At 40.8% G+C, this 19,662-nt stretch overlaps 2 protein-coding genes across 4 annotated transcripts in view; one reads left to right on the top strand and one right to left on the bottom strand.

Annotated features, from left to right (window-relative positions):
• Timp (Tissue inhibitor of metalloproteases) overlaps positions 1-18,693 on the bottom strand; it is a 44,051-nt gene extending 25,358 nt beyond the window's left edge. Inside the window, exon 1 of the mRNA XM_078194684.1 lies at positions 18,205-18,693. The gene's annotated coding sequence lies outside the window, so the exon portion shown is untranslated. The remainder of the gene's footprint in view (positions 1-18,204) is intronic.
• Positions 1-19,662, top strand: part of Syn (synapsin) — a 75,023-nt gene that overhangs the window by 42,334 nt on the left and 13,027 nt on the right. The window lies entirely within an intron of this gene.

Below are 19,662 nucleotides of genomic sequence, written 5' to 3'. Positions count from 1 at the left end.
TGTCGAGAGCTCTCGCGGTATAATAGCTGGTTGGGGAACAACAATCGGAGATTCAGAGCGACGCGTTTCATTATGATAATTGCTCGAATTAAGGTAATCGGTCCCGAGGCGTGCAAAAGGCGAGAAAGATTCCGGGCGTGTTATAGTTTGGCTCTCTCGTGAACACGCGTCTATATTTACGGCGTGACTCAGAGTAAATAACGAAGGAGCCGGTGCGATACTGGTGGCCGGCAATTTGCCGGTCGTCAAATCGGCTCGTTAATGCGCACCCTGCCGGCCCGATAACGGGCCGCCACTCTTCATTCAACCGGCTACGAATAAAAAACAGCCCGTAATCGGCCCGATTAACCCTTCCAGCCCTGATACAAACCCGCCGCGAATACGCTCCGAGTTGTTCGAATTAGAAAACGACGAATTCGATCTCTTTCGCGAAACTATTAATTATTTAACGCTTATTATTTAATAAGAAAATATGAAAAATTGTTGACATGGTCCTGTGATCGGGTCTTTATTGACCCTGATGATTTTTGGATATTATAAAAGGACAGTGCTTTTGATATCTTTCACAAAACTATGGATCACGAAACATTTATTACTTAATAGAAAAATATGGAAAATTGTTGACACGGTCCTGAGATCGGGTCTTCATTGACCCTACTAATTTTTGGATATTATTAAAGTGCAGAGCTTGTGATTTTGTCGAATAAACTGCGTTGGTTGAATATGAGAAATTTTTGTTAATAAACAATTGGTTAAATAAATTATCACGTGGAATAAGTGGATAGGTAAATAAATATTGATCCTTTGAGAATTTATATGCAAAATTTGTAATAGAACAATTGTAGAATTTACGCTATTATTGTAATAATTGTCAGGTTAAAGCTTGTGATATATTATTATTTAATTCTTAGCGTTAATAATCATTTCTGTGTAATTATAATATATATAAGTGTAAATAATCTTTAATTATAATATTAATATTTAAGCAATTATTTCTTAATAAATATAGTGAAATTATAATTATAATTATAGCAGTAATATTTTAATTTTTCTGTTCAATTTAAAAGCAATTTAAAAAATTCGAAGAATTTTTCCGGGAAAAATTTCATTTTCCTTGGTTCAAGGAAAGAGCAGTATCTCCGCGCAAATATTACGCAAGAGATATAGCAGCGCGCGAAGTTACCGTTTACAGCTGTTTCTTCTAATCGCGTAAGCGGCACTCCGGGGAATTGGGACAAGTAGATACAGACGACCCTAACCAGACAAGCATCGTGTTTAACCGCAGATGCATCCTTATAAAGCGCAAAACAATGTTTCCGCTTCACGGAACGCTTTGTACTACTTAGAATACGAGGATGATTCGCAGTAAGTGAACAATAAGCAATGTAAATAATTGGAATGCAACAATTTTGTATTTAACAAAATGGAATTCGTTGTTAAAGAAGATGAAATTTTTGCTAAAAATTGACGAACTTTGACTGGCGATAACTCCGTGGAAAAAAATCGGAGGACGATGAGATTTACTGCAAATTAAAGCTTGAAACCTCTACTTTCAGACACTGCACCTTGACTGTTAGTTGGTCCCAGGGTCACCGCTGTAGCTATTTAAATGTAGCCATGGAAAAACAACCTCCTTTTCAGGTTATCGGCAAGGGTTCATTTAAAGTGCTGTAACTTTGTCAGAAAAAATCGTAACTACGTGGCTCTTTTTTTAACTTAAAGAAGAAGAATCGTACTTTATTTCACCGTAAACGGCATCTCGGAAAAAAATTTTACAAGGTCTGTACATTTTTTCAAACTTGGCGATTTTTAATGCCCGAAACGTGATCTCACATGATTGGGCGAATTTCTCTAGCTACATTTAAATTTCTACCTCGGTAAACATACATCAATTTTAAAATCCAGCTACACTATCTTAAAGTACATACTTCAAGCTTTAATTTACCTAAAATCTCATCGTCCTACGATTATTTTCCACGGAGTTGGCGCCGGTCATATTTTGTCAATTTTTCTCGAAACCTCGTCCACTCTAAAATTTCTTCGCGCTATATATAATGATTGGTGGGTTTCGATTTAGTGAAACAACGGGCCAGAAATATATAGGGCAGTGAAACGGACCCAGGAATAAAACGGGGGCCGGCTATTTTCGGCGTGGCGTCGTGCGCCGTGCGCGCGAAATAAAACTGTTTCAAAACAGCCCCTGCCGCGGGTCAGAGAAACCGTTCGACACGGAATTGTGTCTGCGGCTATTTATATCGCCAGACGAGTGAAAAAATAGCGGCGTGCTTCGCTCTGACGAATAGCTCTATCTTTGGTTGCGATTCTATCGCGTCGCTTAATCGCGAGCTAATCGCGAGACGGTCGACGGTGATGCGCTCGCGCTGAAGCAGCGCGTTTCGAGCGCGCCGGTACCATTCTTCGAATTACTGCTATCGATTTTCTTTTGTCGACAGTTTTATCGTCGATTCTGGCACACTTTCTACCTCTCTCCCTCTTCCATTTCTCTCACTGTCTTTCTTTCTGTTTCCTGTCCTTCGTTTTCTTTTTCTTTGCTCTCACGATGTTCGTCTTGGAGCATTTTTTACAAAGAGGAATGGTCTTAAATTTATCGTTGTAGGAGCAGTGTCGATTTAATTATTTTTTCTTCAATTAATCTTGATTTATTTAAGACTGATTTAATAAAGTGTGCTCTGATTTATCCTAGTTCTATAATTGGTAATTTATTTAATTCTGATTTAATAAATCGTGCACTATTTAATTCTGATTTAATATATCGTAGAGTATTTAATTGTAGTTTAATAGATCATGTTTTATTTTATCCTAGTTTCATATATAGTGCTCCATTTAATCCTGATTTAATACTATGTGATTTATATAATTCTGTTTTAATAAATTATGGACTATTTAATCCTGGTTTAATAGTAAGTGATTTATTTAATTTCCAGTTTAATGAATCGTGTTCTATTTAATCCTAGCTTAATTAAACATGATCTAATTAATCATGATTAAATAAATGAATCTTGATTAAATAAATCACTGAACAATAAATACGTTCAAAGGCTCTATTAGAAATGGCTGAGTTTCTTCATTGATGAGTTGCGTTTACGTTCGAAATAACAGATGAGATCACTCAAGATCGTCGCGATGTGTAAACACGTATCACACTCAGAGTTCAACCGAGGCGTGGGTGAAAGGTTATAGAAAAACGCGTTCGCTTCCGCTGACGTTCGACCACACGATTTCCGCGAATGATTTCACTCGGGGTCTGTAAAAAATGCGCTCGGTTCTCCTCGACCTTCCTTTCCGAAAACCGATCGCGAGATGCATTTCTGTTTAAATGGATCGACCGAACACAAATAAACGATGCTCGCATCTGTTACGGAACTGATCGCTTCGCCAGATACGGCGCGATGCAGTTGGTATCTGGCTGGGAAGAGCTTCCAGGAAATTCTCTATTCGTTGTCCTTGCTGAATACCGAAGTGCTGATAGTTCTCGCATTATTTTTAGGCACCGAAATGGCGAACATTTGTCATTCGATGTTCGACGAAATCGTTCATATATATTGTTCAACTTCGACTGACGATAACTTCGTGAGAAATTATTTTAGCGAGCTGATGTACTTTTTCGATTAATGTTTGGAACGTCTACTTTAAGATACGGTATTTCGATTTTTAATATAGCGCGTTTTGATTGCGAAAAATATTTAAATGTAAAAATAGAAGAACCAACCCTTTTCAGGCTATTGGGCAAGAGTAACTTTAAAGTGCTATAACTGTGCGAGAAAAAATCGTAGCTACGTTGCTCTTCTTTTCTCTTAAAGAGAAAGAATCGTACTTTATTCTCCCGTAAACGGCATTCCGGAAAAAAATTTTGCGAATCCGCAGTATTTTTTCAAACTTGACGATTTTTAATGGCCAAAACGTGACCTGGCGCAAAAGTGTGGATTTCTATAGCTACATTTAAATTTCTACCTCGGTAACCGTTTATCGATTTTAAAATCCAGCTACACTATCTTAAACTAGAGACTTCAAGCTTTAATATGCAGTAAATCTCATTACCATACGATAGTTTTTCGCGAAATTATCGCTAGTCAAATTTGGCGAATTTTTAACCAAAATTCGTCTATGCTATAATTGAGCAGTATGTATAATATATGGCGCTTCTATGGTTACATTTAAATATTTTTCACAATGAGAACGTACTGTGCTAAAAATTTGTTGATCCTCCTACTTCTGTATTAGCCCCTCCTTTTTCTTCTGTTGGCCCATCCCACTTGGATTGGCCTTCCCACTTTTGTATCAACCTCTCCCCTTCATGGTTAGCCCTTCCCACTGTTACTATATTAGCCCCTCCTTTTTCTTCTGTTGGCCCTTCCCCTTTGGTTTGGCCCTCCACTTTTGTATCAACCACTCATCTACATGGTTGGCCCTTCCCACTGTTGAAATAGCCCCTCCTTTATTGTTCTACCCTTTCCTTTTAGACTCTCCCACTTCTGTACTAGCCACTCCTCTTCATGGTTAAACTCCTCCTACTTTTCTATTATCCCCTATCCTCTTTTGCATTAACTCTTCCCTTTGCTCTTGATCCCTCCTTCTTTTGCATTAGCTCCGCCCCTTATAGATTTACTCCTCCCACTTTTGCCTTACTAAACAACAACACATCACAATTTTATTTCTCCCAAAAAAACTAAAATAAAATTCCTACTTAACAAATTACTAAACAAGTCACAGGCTTAACTTCTCCGGCAAAAAATTTCCCCGTTCACAACGTTCCTCGCATTTTCAATTATTTTCCTCGTAGCGTCAGATCCGCGCCGTTGCGAAATCGTTTACACCGGGGGGGTTTATCGCGATGCTGGTTCGCCGATGAATGAGATTGCCGGCCGGTGAGTCACGCGTAGTAGTAAAGTGTCTACGGCGTTAGTGTTAGGCCCCCGCTCGTGAAAGAAACGCGCGGCAGACGTCACCGTACCGAACGAACAACCGGGCTGGCGCGGACGCCGTTGAAATTTCAAAAGCACGGGGAAGGTCTTCTGGGTAGAGGCTCTTTGCCGAATGCAAATTTATGGTGACTATGGAGGGAGAGGGAGGACTGGGAATCGGTGCCAAGGCTGACTCACGGCAGCGGTTCGGCAACGCGCCTCGAATCCCAATGCGCCGCGACTCGGACGCGGAATTCAATCGCGGACTTTCCGCGAATCGTGAGAAACCGAGCGCACACCCCTCGCATAGCCGAACTGCATCGCGAATGATTCATCCGTGTGCAAGCGATCAAACGCTGCTGCTCTGTCTTCTCGTTGAAGGTTTCAAGCGGTTTTTGCGAAAGCGTTAATGTTTAACAGACCTCCGCCGTTCCTCGCTCGCCGGCTATTTTCCGCGATTTGTTGGCGGATCGGTGTCGCTGGCATGCTGCTGTCGGATGTACGATTTCGTGGAATGGCATGCGACTGGGTGAGAATATCGATGATGAAGGTGGCTCTAATTTTAGCGGGGCGATATCGACACGGTGTTTTGAAAAATTGAAGGATGTTGCTTTGAGTTGGTGCTCGAGGATTTTTGGGATTTTTAATTGTTTTCGTTAGTATTTTTTGGCCGGAGACAGCTTGTTTTAAAGCTGGCATTTTAAGCTTTAATTTGAGCTATCTGTCGTGGAAAAAGCTTGATAGGAACTGGACTTAAAGTCGACTTGAAGTTTACCTTGAAAATTGAGTCATCTAGCTTCGAGTTAGGACTCGACAATTTTCAATGTATTAAAATGATATCGTGGATGATTTTAGTTATGAACTACTTCATTTTAAAGCTGACATTTCAAGCTACAATGTAAGCTAAGTGTGGTTAAAAAAAATCCCACGAGAACATTTTTTAAAATAAATTTAAAATATACCTTAAAAATCGTACCATTATGCTTCGAGTTGGGAGTTCACAATTCTGAATTTTTCGAAATGTTCATACAACTCTTTTTAGTTTTAAGGTACCCTGCTTTAAAAAGGGCACTTCAAGCTTTAATTTCAGCTATTTAACATTAAAAAATTCCCATTTCTAAAAACCTTAACAATGTTAAACTATACAATAAAATTCAATATTATAAAATCATACAATAATCCTATCAAATAACAACAATAAAACACAAAATATAAAAACAATAAAATAATTACAGTTAACACAAAAATTGCAATAAAAATATAATAAAGATAGATGAATAAAATTTAAAAAACAAATAAGATAATGCCACTATCGTCGAACGTGAATGTATACACTTGTGTGTTTTATAGACAGATTATGCTATCAGAGCGACACGAGATCCATATCCCGCGCGAAACCATGGTTAACAGCGTTGCCGTATCGTGGTCCGCTTATCCGTGGACACGGTGCCGGGGCGTCCGGCGCGAGTGATTAATGGCCGGTCGAAACCGTCGCCGGGTACACCTTATATACGGAGCAAATTGTACCCATCCCACGTGACCACGGTGTTGCCTAAAACGCGGTTGCTTACGAAACAGCACGTGGGTCCCTGTGGGGCGTTTCGTTCACGGGGTGTGGTCCGGCATGGTCTCCGACGTTACATCACCGACGTAACAGACGGAGGACGCCTAAGTCGTGCAGGTTTCTGGACGCAACAGACCGGCATTCCAATTTTCCCGTTTTCCATCTCGTTAATCGTCCCGACGTACCCGGAGGGATTCATCGTCCATGGGGCCGCCGGGGATTACGTGGCTCGCATAATCGACCGCGGGCCTTAATTAACGTTCGCGATTATTCGCCGGGCACGGCCTGTTTGCGCGGGCCGATGCCGACTGCGTTACGCGACCGCGGGCATTAAATCGCCAGGCAACGTACGGCCGCCGAAGCTCTTGTACAACACGTTTCCATTTCGGTCCACTGCCGGCTGATTTATGACACACGCCTGAGATCAACAGTTTAAGATTGCTTACTCAAGCAGCCGACCGGCCGGCCGGCCGCGACGATTCTCTCTTTTTGCCGGAGTCTACGCGCTGGCTTTATCCGCGCCGGCGAGAGAGGAAACCGAGCAGATTGCGGCGAACGTGGAATCAATTAATTGCTGATTTACTGGTATCAATTGGGGACCGGTGATGAGATTAGGATGCTTCCTGGGTGTCTTCTTTTAGGAGGCGAATGCGGTAGTAGTCGGTAGTTGTCGTGAGTAGTGAGTTGTAGTGAATAGTAGTTAGTAGTAGAGAGTAATAGTCGGTAGAAGACGTTAGTAGTCAATAGTAGGCAATAAATAGTCGATAGTAGTCGGTACTAGTCAATAATAGGCAATAAGTAGTCAATAGTAGTCGGTAGTAGTCAATAGTAGGCAATCAGTAGTCAATAGTAGTCGGTAGTAGTCAATAGGCAATAAGTAGTCAATAGTAGTCGGTAGTAATCAGTAGTAGTCGATAATAAGTAATAAGTAGTAGAACGCGGAATATAAATTCCAAACAAATAGCAAAAAATTGCAAATAAATAGCAGAAAATTGCAAATAAATAACAAAAAATTGCAAATAAATAGAAGAAAGTTGCAAATAAAAAAAATTGCTCCGTTCCATTTTCTCACTCTTGACTGTCATTTTTCAAAGACGAGCACAGTGGTCTTCTATTTCATCACGCGATTCGCGTTAGAACGTCGACTTTCGCCGGTGGTCTTCAATTCCGCTTCGAGGCGGCGACACGGCAAACGACAAATTAATTGCAGCCAGCGTGAATTATCTATTCGTGGAAAATGGTTGTTGCTCGAGGAACCGTGGTGCCTTCGCGGCGCTGTGCGCTAGAGTCCCCGTTTTTCCCCGCCGCGCGGTCGTGGAAATGCGAGGGGGAGGGGACCGACGACGACGACTAATGAAATATTTCTGACCGCGATGCTGGTCCTCGTTCACCTGGAAACGCGGCGCCGCTACACTATTTCTCGGCCCGCTTAATTACCCGCGCGGTTCAAGAACCTACGTTCCTGTCACGGTGCTCGCTGGACCAATTGCTACGCGGCCGCCTTGGAAATTGCCGCTCCGCGACTAATTATCCGACTCGGATATCTCGCATTCGTGCGTCGGCTCGGATTTCATGCTTTGTCATCGGCGAAAACGTGGACCGGCAACTTTACCGGTTTCCGGTTACGCTGGTTTGGTTGTTATGGAATGAAAGAGCGGTTGCCAGAAGAATAGGCCAGATTTCAGGTCGAAAGAGTGAGAGAAGGTCAGGCGAGATGTTCTACGCCACTGTACTGAACGTTATGTGGACTATACGATGGGTGGCTGGTCGTAGGAGTGGGAGAAGGTCTCGTCACGTGGCGTATCGTTGAGTGGGTGTCATTACGTGACCTATTCCCACTCCCTCGACCAGCAATCCAGCCAATAGGACACGTGACACGCCATATAGTACAGTAGGAAGCGCGTCAGGTGATCTGTCCGCTGGATTGTTAAGCGTAGGAGTGGGGACAGGTCACGTGGCGCGCCCCACTCAACTCTATGACGCGTCACGGGGCCTTCTCCCACTCCTACGCTTAGTAATCCAGGGGATAGGACACGTGACGCGCCATAAAGCAGAGTAGGGAGCGCGTCACGTGACCTTTCCGCTGGATAACCTATCCTAAGAGTGGGAGAAGGTCTCGTGATGCATCTGACAACAAAGTGGGGCGTGCCACGTGACCTACCTTCACTCCTTCCACCAATATTCCAGCCAATAGGCCACGTGATGCGTGCTCACTTCGCTATAGAGCGTGTCACGTGTTCTCTCTGCACTTGTTCGCTTTGAAATGAGATTAAAAATTGAAATGCAGTTGAAACCTTCAACCCTACCAGGTTCGGGTATCATATCACCTCATGTTTGAATAATGGAAATTGTTTAAAAAAATGTTATTTACCACAGAACGTAGCAATAAAAAGGTATAGTCTTACTGTTTTTTCTTCTTTTTGGATCAAAATTCAAAGTACCTACTCGGTAAGCAGTTACTATTTTTGACTCATGTCTTCGACCGTGTAATACCTAAATCATGAGACGCGAAACCTAAACGTCTAGACAATTAGCGAAACTAGTTATTTATAGGACGGCGTCGTTAGCGTGCGCATTGCACAGCTCGACCGGCATTTTGAAACTCTGTTGCAATTCCTGGTTAACAGATATTAATCGCTATTACTTCAGAGCATCCCCCAAAAGCGAACGCGCGCTCGACATAATCGCAGTATGCTTTAAATAACAATATAAAATTATGTTTGAAGAGTAAATGCAATCGTTAACATTTTACAATATTTTTTAATAATAATCTGACACCAGTAGAGTCTCAATACAAAGTTTACTTCGTCAAATGCAAGGGTCAATTCAAAACGCTGTAACTTCGCGAAAAAAAATCGTAACGACTCGCGGTATTTTTTTAATGAAAAAGAAAGGTCCGAACTTTATTTCAGTGATAACCGCGTGGCCGAAAAAAATTTTACAAAGTCTATGTATTTTTTTAAAGTTCACGATTTTTAATGTGACAAAAATGGCATAGTGGAAAGGGGTGGTTTTTCTATGGTTATATTTAAATAATTACAGTCGCTACGATGAGCCAAATTAAAAATCCAACGATACTATTTTAAAGCAGAGATTTCAAGCTTTAATTTGAAAAAAGAATCATCATCCTACAATCATTTTTCACTAAACTATCGTCAGTCAAAGTGGACCAAATTTTGACATCCAAAATTTGTCTACACTATAATTATTCTGAGCATTATATAAACGCATTAGAGAACGTGAAAATAATTTTCCATAAATTTATAGAATCTATTACACGATAGAAAAATGTTGATTAGCACGTTGGAGTAGCCGGTCGGCTGCGTGCGGTTAATTTATGACGTTGGTTTTTCGTGATCGCGCGCTCGCTTCGCCGTGGTTGCGGCCGATAGAAAACGGGCGGGACAGGAACGGGACCGATAACGCCGCGGGAGTCCGCGATAGATTCTTCTTTACTGCGAACGACGCCGTAATCTGGGAATCTCGGCGATAAATCCCGGCCTATTCCGGGATCAAACGTAGCCCGGACACCGGGCCGAGTTATTGGCAATTTTCTCGTTATTTATGCGCGGCCGTACTCGTGTACCGATTACGCCGTCGCCGCGCCGCCGGTTCTTTATCAGCGCGGCACGTCGCACGGCGACGGTTCCGCGACATTTCCGCGGGCGGATTTCTGGCCGGACCGTGGACGCGTTATTTTCGGGAGGGACCACCGGTGTTATCCGTACGACCCCATTCTAACCGGTGCCGCGCATTTTCGACAAGGTGAATGCACGTGCGCGGTGATTAATCGGCGCTCGTTGCATCGTTGGCCATTATCCAATGGCGCGACGTTGGCGCCGCTCGTAAATTAATCGCCGCCGCAGAATTTCGCGGCGATGATCTTTTCCAACGACGGCCGAAAATAACGAGCCGATTCCCAGACGTGGGGATCGTTAAATCGTCGATACTAGTTTAAAAATAATGATGAGATTGTTAATAGATAATTTTATAAGTTTATTAAATTTTTGTCAATTTTATGGTGCAATGTTGATGCGATGTTACCGGGGACAGTGTTATGAACAACTTTTCTCTTTACGAGAAATATCTAGGACCTTTCGTTTGCGAGATATTCGCGAAAAACTGTAGACCTAACCTAGACCTCACCTGGAAGTGACGTAGACCTAATCTATAGTATGGTAAAGGGAATTTATGATTGATTCGGGATGTTGTTACTTACTGAGGAACGTTTGGCTAGTAGACTAGGCCTAACCTAGAGCTAATCTAGATAAAATCTAGACCTAACATAGACCTAATCACGGTCTAAGCTATACCTAATTATGTCCTAATCTAGATCAAATTTATACTTGCAATATTCAAGGAAATTTGAGGTTGAATTTGCAAGTCCTTAATTTGCGAGGAACGATCTACTAAAGTTACCACACTAGACTTAATCTAGGCTTAACCTGGACTTAACTCAGACCTAACCAAGGCCTTAAGTATATTTAATCACGATCTAACTTAGACATAATTTATACCTGTGATGTTCACGAAAATTTAAAATCGAACTTGGAAGTTATTCATTTACAAGAAACAATTTATTAAGTATTCAGACTTATTCTAGATCTAACTTAGATCTAATCTAGACTTAACCAGGACTTAATTATGACTTAAGCTAGATTTAGTCACAGCCTAACCTGGGACTAATTTATACATATAATATAATATTCAAGGTAATTTAAGATTGAATTTGGAAGTTCTTAATTTTCGAGGAACGATTTACTGAAGCTACTCAACTAGACTTAATGTAGGCATAATCAAGACTTAACCAGGGCCTAACCTCGGCTTAAACTATATTAAATCGCGACCTAACTTAGACCTCATTTATACTTCTGATGTTGAAGAAGATTTAAGATTGAACCAGCAAGGTAATAGTTTGTCAGAAATGATTTGCTAAATCTACTAGACCAGCCCTAACTTCGACTTAACCCATCCAGGAAGTTATTAATTTGCACGGAATGATTTCTGGAAGCTATCATAGCAGCCCTAACTTAGATCTAACTTTGACCTAACCCAGACTTAACTCAGATCTAAATTAGACTTAATCTATACTTATGACATCCGAAACAACTTGAAATCGAACCTGGAAATTATTAACTTGCAAGAAACGATTTGTTGAACCTATCATAGCAGCCCTAACTTAGATCTAACTTCGACCTAACCCAGACTTAACTTAGACCTAACTTAGACCTAACTTAGACCTAACCTAGACCTAACCTAAACCAAATCTAAACCATATTTCCATACTCTTTGCTGTACCATTCCAAAACATAACTTTAAATTTTGTCAATATAGTTTTATAAATAATTAATTATTAACTTTTTTTATCGACCTCTGGACTTAGAAAAATTTCGTCTTGTAGCATCATCGATGGGCCCATTATTTCGACTATTCTCGCGGAATAAATTCGTCCGGGTGGCTGGGTCGCCTCTCGTAGAGCCGCTTGAGAGACAGGAGAGAACGGTCTCTCGGCGACGACGGTTTCTCGTGTTCGCGCAGGTAAGCACGCGAGCACGTAGGTGCGCGGCCCGGCTGGTTGGCGCCACACGGTCCTCCATGTATCGGCGGGGACGCGTAATAAACGTAATACCGTCGCGGTTCCCGATACGGCCCGCGTGCATTACGCCCCTGTTACGAGTCGAATCCCCGAGGGATTATATCTTCCTTCGGCCGCTTAATCGGCGTATCAGAATCCGATCCCACGACGTGGGGAGGCCTGTCCGCCGATTTACAACGGCGCCGTAGCTATTCGTTCCTGTTTCTACTTCGGCGGTGTCGCCTCTAATGAACGACGGCCCGGGCCAGCGGACATTACGAGAAATCATACTGCCGGGGCCTTTTGCAATTTCTCCGACCCCTTGTGAGAACCATGCACGCTTTACGGCGAGACCTTCATGGGATTTGTGGATCCCCGTCGTCGTCCTTTCGCGAGAGATCACCCTATTCAACCCTTTACTCGATTTCCGATTTTTCAAAATTTATTCTTGGACACTCGATTTTTAAATACGTGAGTCTTTACCTTGAATAAATCTTGATTTATTATGATTTGGAGACGATTTTTAATTTATTGTTATTTTATAAAAATAAGGTATTTTTTGAGGTATTTATTGCTATTTTATATAAAAAATTTGTATAATCTTCTGAGCTGTAATTTACTTATAATGTGAGTGCAAAGTATATAATATAAAATCGAGAACGTAAACTAAAATATAATAAAAAAATGTAATTAAAAATAAATTTATTATTTAATTAATATTTCCGTAGTTCTTCCAATGTTATCTCGGGCAACAAAAGTCCGAGCCGTAAAGGTACCCAGCAGGATATTATTCGAGCTGCGGCAATTACAGGGCATTATAAAACTAGCGTGTCTCGCGAGCAACAAGCGAGCAGGAAGGCCCTTCGAACGTACGAACCAGATATTCCGGTGATCGCCGGCATTTCGCGTGATAAATGTATAGATAGTGCAATCGCCGGGCTTGCTAACGAGATGTGTTTCGCTGGCTAGAGACGGCAATTAAGGATAGTCGACTTTGTGGACTGTTTCGAGAGTTTAGAAGCTAGCGAAAATCATTGAAAGAGAATTTTTGGATTTGGTAATTGTTGTGATATCTGTTGGGAAGTGGTGGCAGGGGATTGCTGAGAGTTTTCTGAGTCAAATGAGTCCAAACACGACGGCAATCGGATTAAGAATAGTTGGTTACTATGTACTGGGTGGACGAAATAAATTCGTCGTTTCAAAAATTTTTTTTCTTGATTATATGAAGAAATTTTGGCGATTATTATAGAATAGTTAACCAGTGAAATTCTTTTTTTGTTGAAAATATTATAGAATAGCTAACCAGTGAAATTCTCCTTTCTGATAATATATGAGGCAGAGAGCTCTATCAATGATCTATAATCTCGAAATCATTATCAATCATTTTCAGAACGAAAATTATTTTATTTCGGTATATTTTCTCGTTGAGATCAAGACCTATCCAATGATTATAATGCTTTCACATCAAAAACGATTATTATCACTATCAAAAACAAGAAGGACATTCAAAATGATCAAGTTATTTTGTACACCCTGTAGATTGCTCATTAATTAATATTACAGTGGTTTAAACTAACTCGATTCATATTGTGTTTGGACTCTTTTTAATCGGAAAAATCTCAGCTGTCCATTGATACTGGAATCGAAAATGTAAAAGCATAATTATTGTTAATCTCGTTTTGGTTATTTTAATTTTCAATGGTTTAAATATGGAATTGTATACGAATATGAAAGTTACGCTGTTTATCACGCGCGCCGCGTCTCGTCTAATAAAACCTAATGGACTGGAAATGTATGCGTACCATGGGCGACCCTCGATAATTGTCTTTTTCAGAATCGATTCTGTCACCTCGTTGACAGCGATCGGTAATGGAACACCCATAGCATTTACATACTTTGTGAAACTTCTTCTCTGCTCATTTGGTATCGAAAATTAGGAAAAGATCGATTTGAGACATCCTCAACAAAACATACAGCTTTCAAAATATTTAAGAATTTTTAATTATCAAAATCTTAACCTGAAAATAAATTAGATCTAACCTCAGGCTATGTGCCTTTATAGTATAGTATTTAATTAAACTATTGGGGAAGCTGTAACACTGCAAAGTATGTATTATATATGTGCTATGTGGCATGTTATAAAAATAGAATAATTAACATAAATAATTTCGGTAATATTTACCTTATCGTTTTAAAAGCAGTGATAGTAGATTGTTGAGATCTTTCTGAGTAGAATGAGCCCAAACACGATAATAATCGGACCACAAAAAGTTAATTGCTATATACTGAGTGGGAAAAAATTTACTTCACCATTTAGGACACTCTACTTGTCTTTAATTATAATGCTTTCTTGAATGTATATTTCATTTATCTCTATTATCATTCATCGACTTATAATACTTGTAACTTCTCAAAACCAAAAAGACGTTCGAAACGATCAAGTTATCTTGCCCATACTATAGATTGCTGACTAATTCCGATCATTGATCCTAATTATAGCTAATTAACCCAAAATGACTTAAACTACTCCGATTCCCATCGTGTTTGTACTCATTTTACTCGGAAGATTCTCAGCTATCCATTAGCACTGGAATTATAAATCTATGATAAAAATACTAACAATTAATTATTATTTATCGTCACATGAATATCAAACCTTTCGAATTCAAATGTTCTAAAATATATTATTAAATCTCTCTCTTCCCCTCTCTTTCTCTTTCTCTCTCAACAATTTTCCATTTCAATCACTCGACCTCCAATCAGTTCACTCTTCCCCTAATCATCCTAGACGACTCCGCGTTATGGCAACCGGCGAAGGCGGACGATGAACGGCCGCCGCCGATAGATCGAATCCCGACTAATTAGCGGCATGAATAATTCATAACGCGGTCCGCGTAGCAATGATAGAATGTAACCAGCGAAAGAGAGAGAGAGAGAGGGAGAGAGAGAGAGAGTGTTCCGTTCGCATGGTCCTACGAAACCTCTTCATTTCCCGGGGACGCACGGGTGGCAAAACATTATGGGTGTTCCACCGTGAAATTAACATAATGAAACGGCCGTAAACGTCTTCATCTCTTGTTATGTTTCCTGTTCGGCCGAGCCTAATGCCAGGCGGTTTTCGCGTTTCGCGCGGACAGCCCGTAAACGACGGACCCGCTCTCTCGACCCTGTCCACGCTCCTGCAGAGACCACCGTGCACCGTCTCGAAAAACTAGCCTTACTGTATATCTTCTTCTGCCTCTCATTAGACACGGTCTCTGATTCGTCCATTACGCTCTTTGTTTCGCCAGAGCCTCCGCTGATTTTCATATGAGTCGTAACTGTAATTCATTTTTCATGGAAATTGTAACTGTAAAACTTTTTTTAAAGAAAGTATATTTATATATTATGTGAATTATATTTAAATATTATATTCGATAGGAATTATTTTTATGAATTATATTTAGAAATTATTTGGAATAGAAATGACAATTTTAGTCGATTTTTATAGAATTTATAATTATAATTACAAAAACTGCAATTATAGTTAATTTTTAATAGATAACTATAGTTATAAATAATTGATAATCTACAACTTATAATATGAATTATAATCGATTTTAGTACAGAATTTTGACAGAAATTAAAGTTGCAAGTACAATCAATTTTTGATAATAAAATTTCAGTATAATTTATGGTGCTAAATAATTTTTAACAGTGTTCTAACATAAATTATAGTTCTATGCAATTTTTAACAGTATTTTAACATAAACTATAGTTCCACGTAATTTTTAACAGAAATTATTATATAACCCAATTATTATAAATCGCAATTTTGCTGCTATAATCTAGTATACACGTCCGGCAAAGATTTCCCAGTAGGTCCCTTATCACTGCATATTTGCGAAGGGGTTGTCCGTTATCACTGTGTATTTGCGAATGGGTTCTATACGGAACCGATCGCGGTATTTACCATCAATATCATCGCCGCATACCGTTGTGTACCGATGGCTGTCCCCAAGTTCACATTTCAGTGAACAGGTACACACGCGGAATGATCAATTCGCGAACCGGTGTTCCACGGTGATCGCCAGCCGCACAGAAGTTTCACACCGAAGCCTAACAGCGCGCGCGCGTTCGGCAAAGTTTATTTTGGCCGTGCAGCCGTGCCTCTGATGTCATCGTCTTGATTGTTAGTTCAATAAAGCGTCAAATCTAATCTCGTGCCGAACGGGTCGAATTAAACGTCTGACACATCCGCAGAAGTGCAGCGGTATCTCTCGCGCATCGAATTCCGTCGATCAACCCACCCGATGCATTATTATAACGCTGCTATTTCAAATTAACTCGGAATACTAATAAAAATAAAATAATTATAATTAATAATTTTTCTAACGTGTGCTTTATCGTTTCGAAAATGTTAGAAATGGATAGCTGAGATCTTTCTGAGTAGAATGAGTCCAAACACGATGGTAATCGGGCAACTTAAAGCTTTTGACTATATAATGGGTGACCAAAATTTCTTAATCGGTTTTTAGTACTATACTTCTTTTTGGTAGGATGCTTTTTCTGAATAGGAGTATGTATATTTTGGTCATTCAACGATGGATAATAGTTTCATGTGATCGAAATCAAGATATCAAATTATTTCGCTTGTCCTATACATTGCTGATTAATTCTAACAACTAACTATAGCTAAGAAATCCTGAAATAGCTTCAACTAGTCCGATTCCCGTCGTGTTTGTACACATTTTAATCGGGAGAATCTCAGCTATCCATTGGCACTGGAATTATAAAGCTACGATGTTAATTATTAACAATTAATTATTACTTATCATCACAAGAATTATCAAACCTTTCGAATTCAAATGATCGGTGTTTCGCGAATGGTATAAGGACATCGACAGTATCTTTTAATGAATACTCATTTACTTTTTCATTCTATCACGGCAAAGTTCTAATCGCGTGCGCCTGCGCGCAGCTGGTTCCTTGATCACGTGCGAATTTATTGGAACGAGCACACTGATCGCTCCGGTACCTACGTTAAATATTTGCGTAGCGAAGGAAGTGTTTGCCGTCGATAAATAACGCGACAGCACACAATGCGTCGATAAAGTCGCTTTTATGTCAGAGGGGGGATACGGTTGTTCCGTGCAACAAGGAATAACGAAATCGTAATAAAATCACTTTTATGCGAGCCGAAAGAACCACTCGGGGCAGATCTGTAATTACCATGGTGAGCGCGTTAAAACTGCTAGACCGTGGAGAACCACGTATCAACATACACCATAAAGATCTAAGGTGATACAGTACGGAGAATTTCCTGCGAATTATGAAGAGAACTGCGCAGCATTATGCTACCTGCTATGTTTACATTTTACGAGACCATAATTCCGTCTAATATATTACCAGTAAGAACAATAAGAAGTAAAATAATCCTATGGGAAATAGACTACAAGTAATTTAGAGAAAATAAACTATAAGTAATTTAAAGAAAATAATTATGAAAAATGTGTGATAAACTGGACTGCCGATTTGACGTATTTTAAATTAAAATATACTGTTGTCATTTCTCTTAATATTATTAAATAACGAAGTATGTATTTAATTATTTTTAACTTCATAGGAGATAGTGTAGACTGCTTTTATTTTTAATATAAATGCACAATCGATTGATAATAGATTAATAGTGACAAATGATATCAAAGTGCAGATAAATTATATAAAAATTCCATTAAATAAAATTATTTTCATCTATGAGATTAAAAATCAATTAAATAAAATTATTCTTGCATATTACGTTTCATTGTTATTTTAACATAGATTAATTTATATCATCAGGACATCCATCTACAAACTTAATATGACCACAAAGGGTTAAAGAATCAAGTTCTATGACATCTATGACATCCGAGTAAAATTAATAGAAATTAATTAATAAATTATAGTGAACACCAATGACTGTCAAAATAAGATATCTAATAACACTGTCATAATTTTTCTCACATGAACATTGATTGCAACTAGTCGAGCAAACCGGCAGTCTATGTTACCACAGCACAGAAAAATCATGGTCATCCGAGATTTCTCCAGGTAAATCGTCCGACCAGACCACGCTGGCCGGCGTCGCGAACGCGAAAAAGCCCGGTCCTTTAGAATTGTACCTTTCTCCGTGACCTGTGGCAGATCCTTCTTCTTCCGCTTTCCTCGCACGGCTTTAACTTGCACTCCGCCTTTCTCTCCGTTATTCCGCTTGACCTCAAAGCCGCGGCGTACGCGGCGATTGCCGGGGCGCGTGATCCGCGCGGACGTCTCCCCGAGCGGGTTCCACGGGATTTACGGGGTGGCGGGAGATTCGATGGAAGCGTGGAAGCGAAGGGCTGAAGAAGGGGCGGAATAAAAGGGCGGCTAAGCAGCGGCCGGTTATAAACAGCGAGATGGAAAGAAATCGCGTGGACCACAGACTATAGTTCGGGCTGATTTAGTTTTTCACGTGCGTCAAGGATCGGCACACGCACTCACGCACCTACCCACGAACCTTTCGCGCGCGAGCTTCGAAAAGCAATGCAAGCGCGCGAACCGACACCGACACACGGGAGCGCCTCTCCTTCCTTCCTACGTTCCTTACGTCGTCGATCTCGCCGCTGCCAGCGGGTCCCGCTCCGGCCGCCGCTCCGCTCGGCCCGCTCCGGCCCGCTCCGGCCCGCTCCGCTCCGCCGCTCGGCCGCCGCCGAGCTCAATCATCCCGGCGCGTTCTCCGTCCCGCTTTCGGACTTTTACCTTTCTCTCTCGCGCGCGGACTCGCGACGCCGGCACCCTCCCACCACTCGCCCGCTCGCGATCTCTCGCTCACTGTGGCCGCTCTCTCTCCCTCGCTCTCTTGGAGCGCGGCGCGGCGCTCTCTCCCCCTTCCGCTTGCTCTGAGTCGACGAGCGAGCGTGTACTGTCTCTGTCGCGTGTTGTGAGGGAGAGTGTCCTCTTTGTCGAAGTTTGAGTCGATGCGCGAGCCTCTCTCTCTCTCTCTCTCTCTCTCTCTCTCTCTCTCTGTTGTTCCAAGTCGCAGAGCGAGCCCTCTCACTCCATTCTGCTCTCACGCGTGGCCTCTCCTTTTATCTCTCATTCTTACTCTTTATCTTTCTCGCTTGGTGTTCAGTGATTCAGATATATCATTTGAGAAAGGGAGAGAGAGAGGAGAAAGGAAGACTGAGACTGGGAGAAAATAGAAGAGAGAGAGAGAGAGAGAGACAGAGATAAACTGAGAGTTAGTAAAAGAGAAAGAGATTGTCTTTGTGAGGAAATAAAAGAGTCATTGATGCTGAAAGATAATTAAAAAGAGAGAGAAAGAAAGAGATTGAGGCTGAGAGAAAATAAGAGAGAGAGGCAGACTGGGACTGAGAGTAAATAAAAGAGAAAGATTGATGCTGGGAGAAAATAAAATAGAAAGATTGAGGCTACGAGAAAATAAAAGAGACAGATTGATGCTGGGAGAATATAAAGGAGAAAGAGTGGGACTGAGAAAAAATAAAAGAGTGATATTGATACTGAGAAAAATGAAAGAGGAAGATTGGGAATGAGAGAAAATAAAATAAAAAGATTGTGACTGAGCGAAAATAAAAGAGATA

The sequence above is a fragment of the Augochlora pura genome, chromosome 11, assembly GCF_028453695.1.
Source record: "Augochlora pura isolate Apur16 chromosome 11, APUR_v2.2.1, whole genome shotgun sequence".
NCBI classification, from domain to species: domain Eukaryota; kingdom Metazoa; phylum Arthropoda; class Insecta; order Hymenoptera; family Halictidae; genus Augochlora; species Augochlora pura.
Note: the sequence above shows the minus strand (reverse complement) of the source record. Positions and strands in the feature narration are given on the sequence as shown.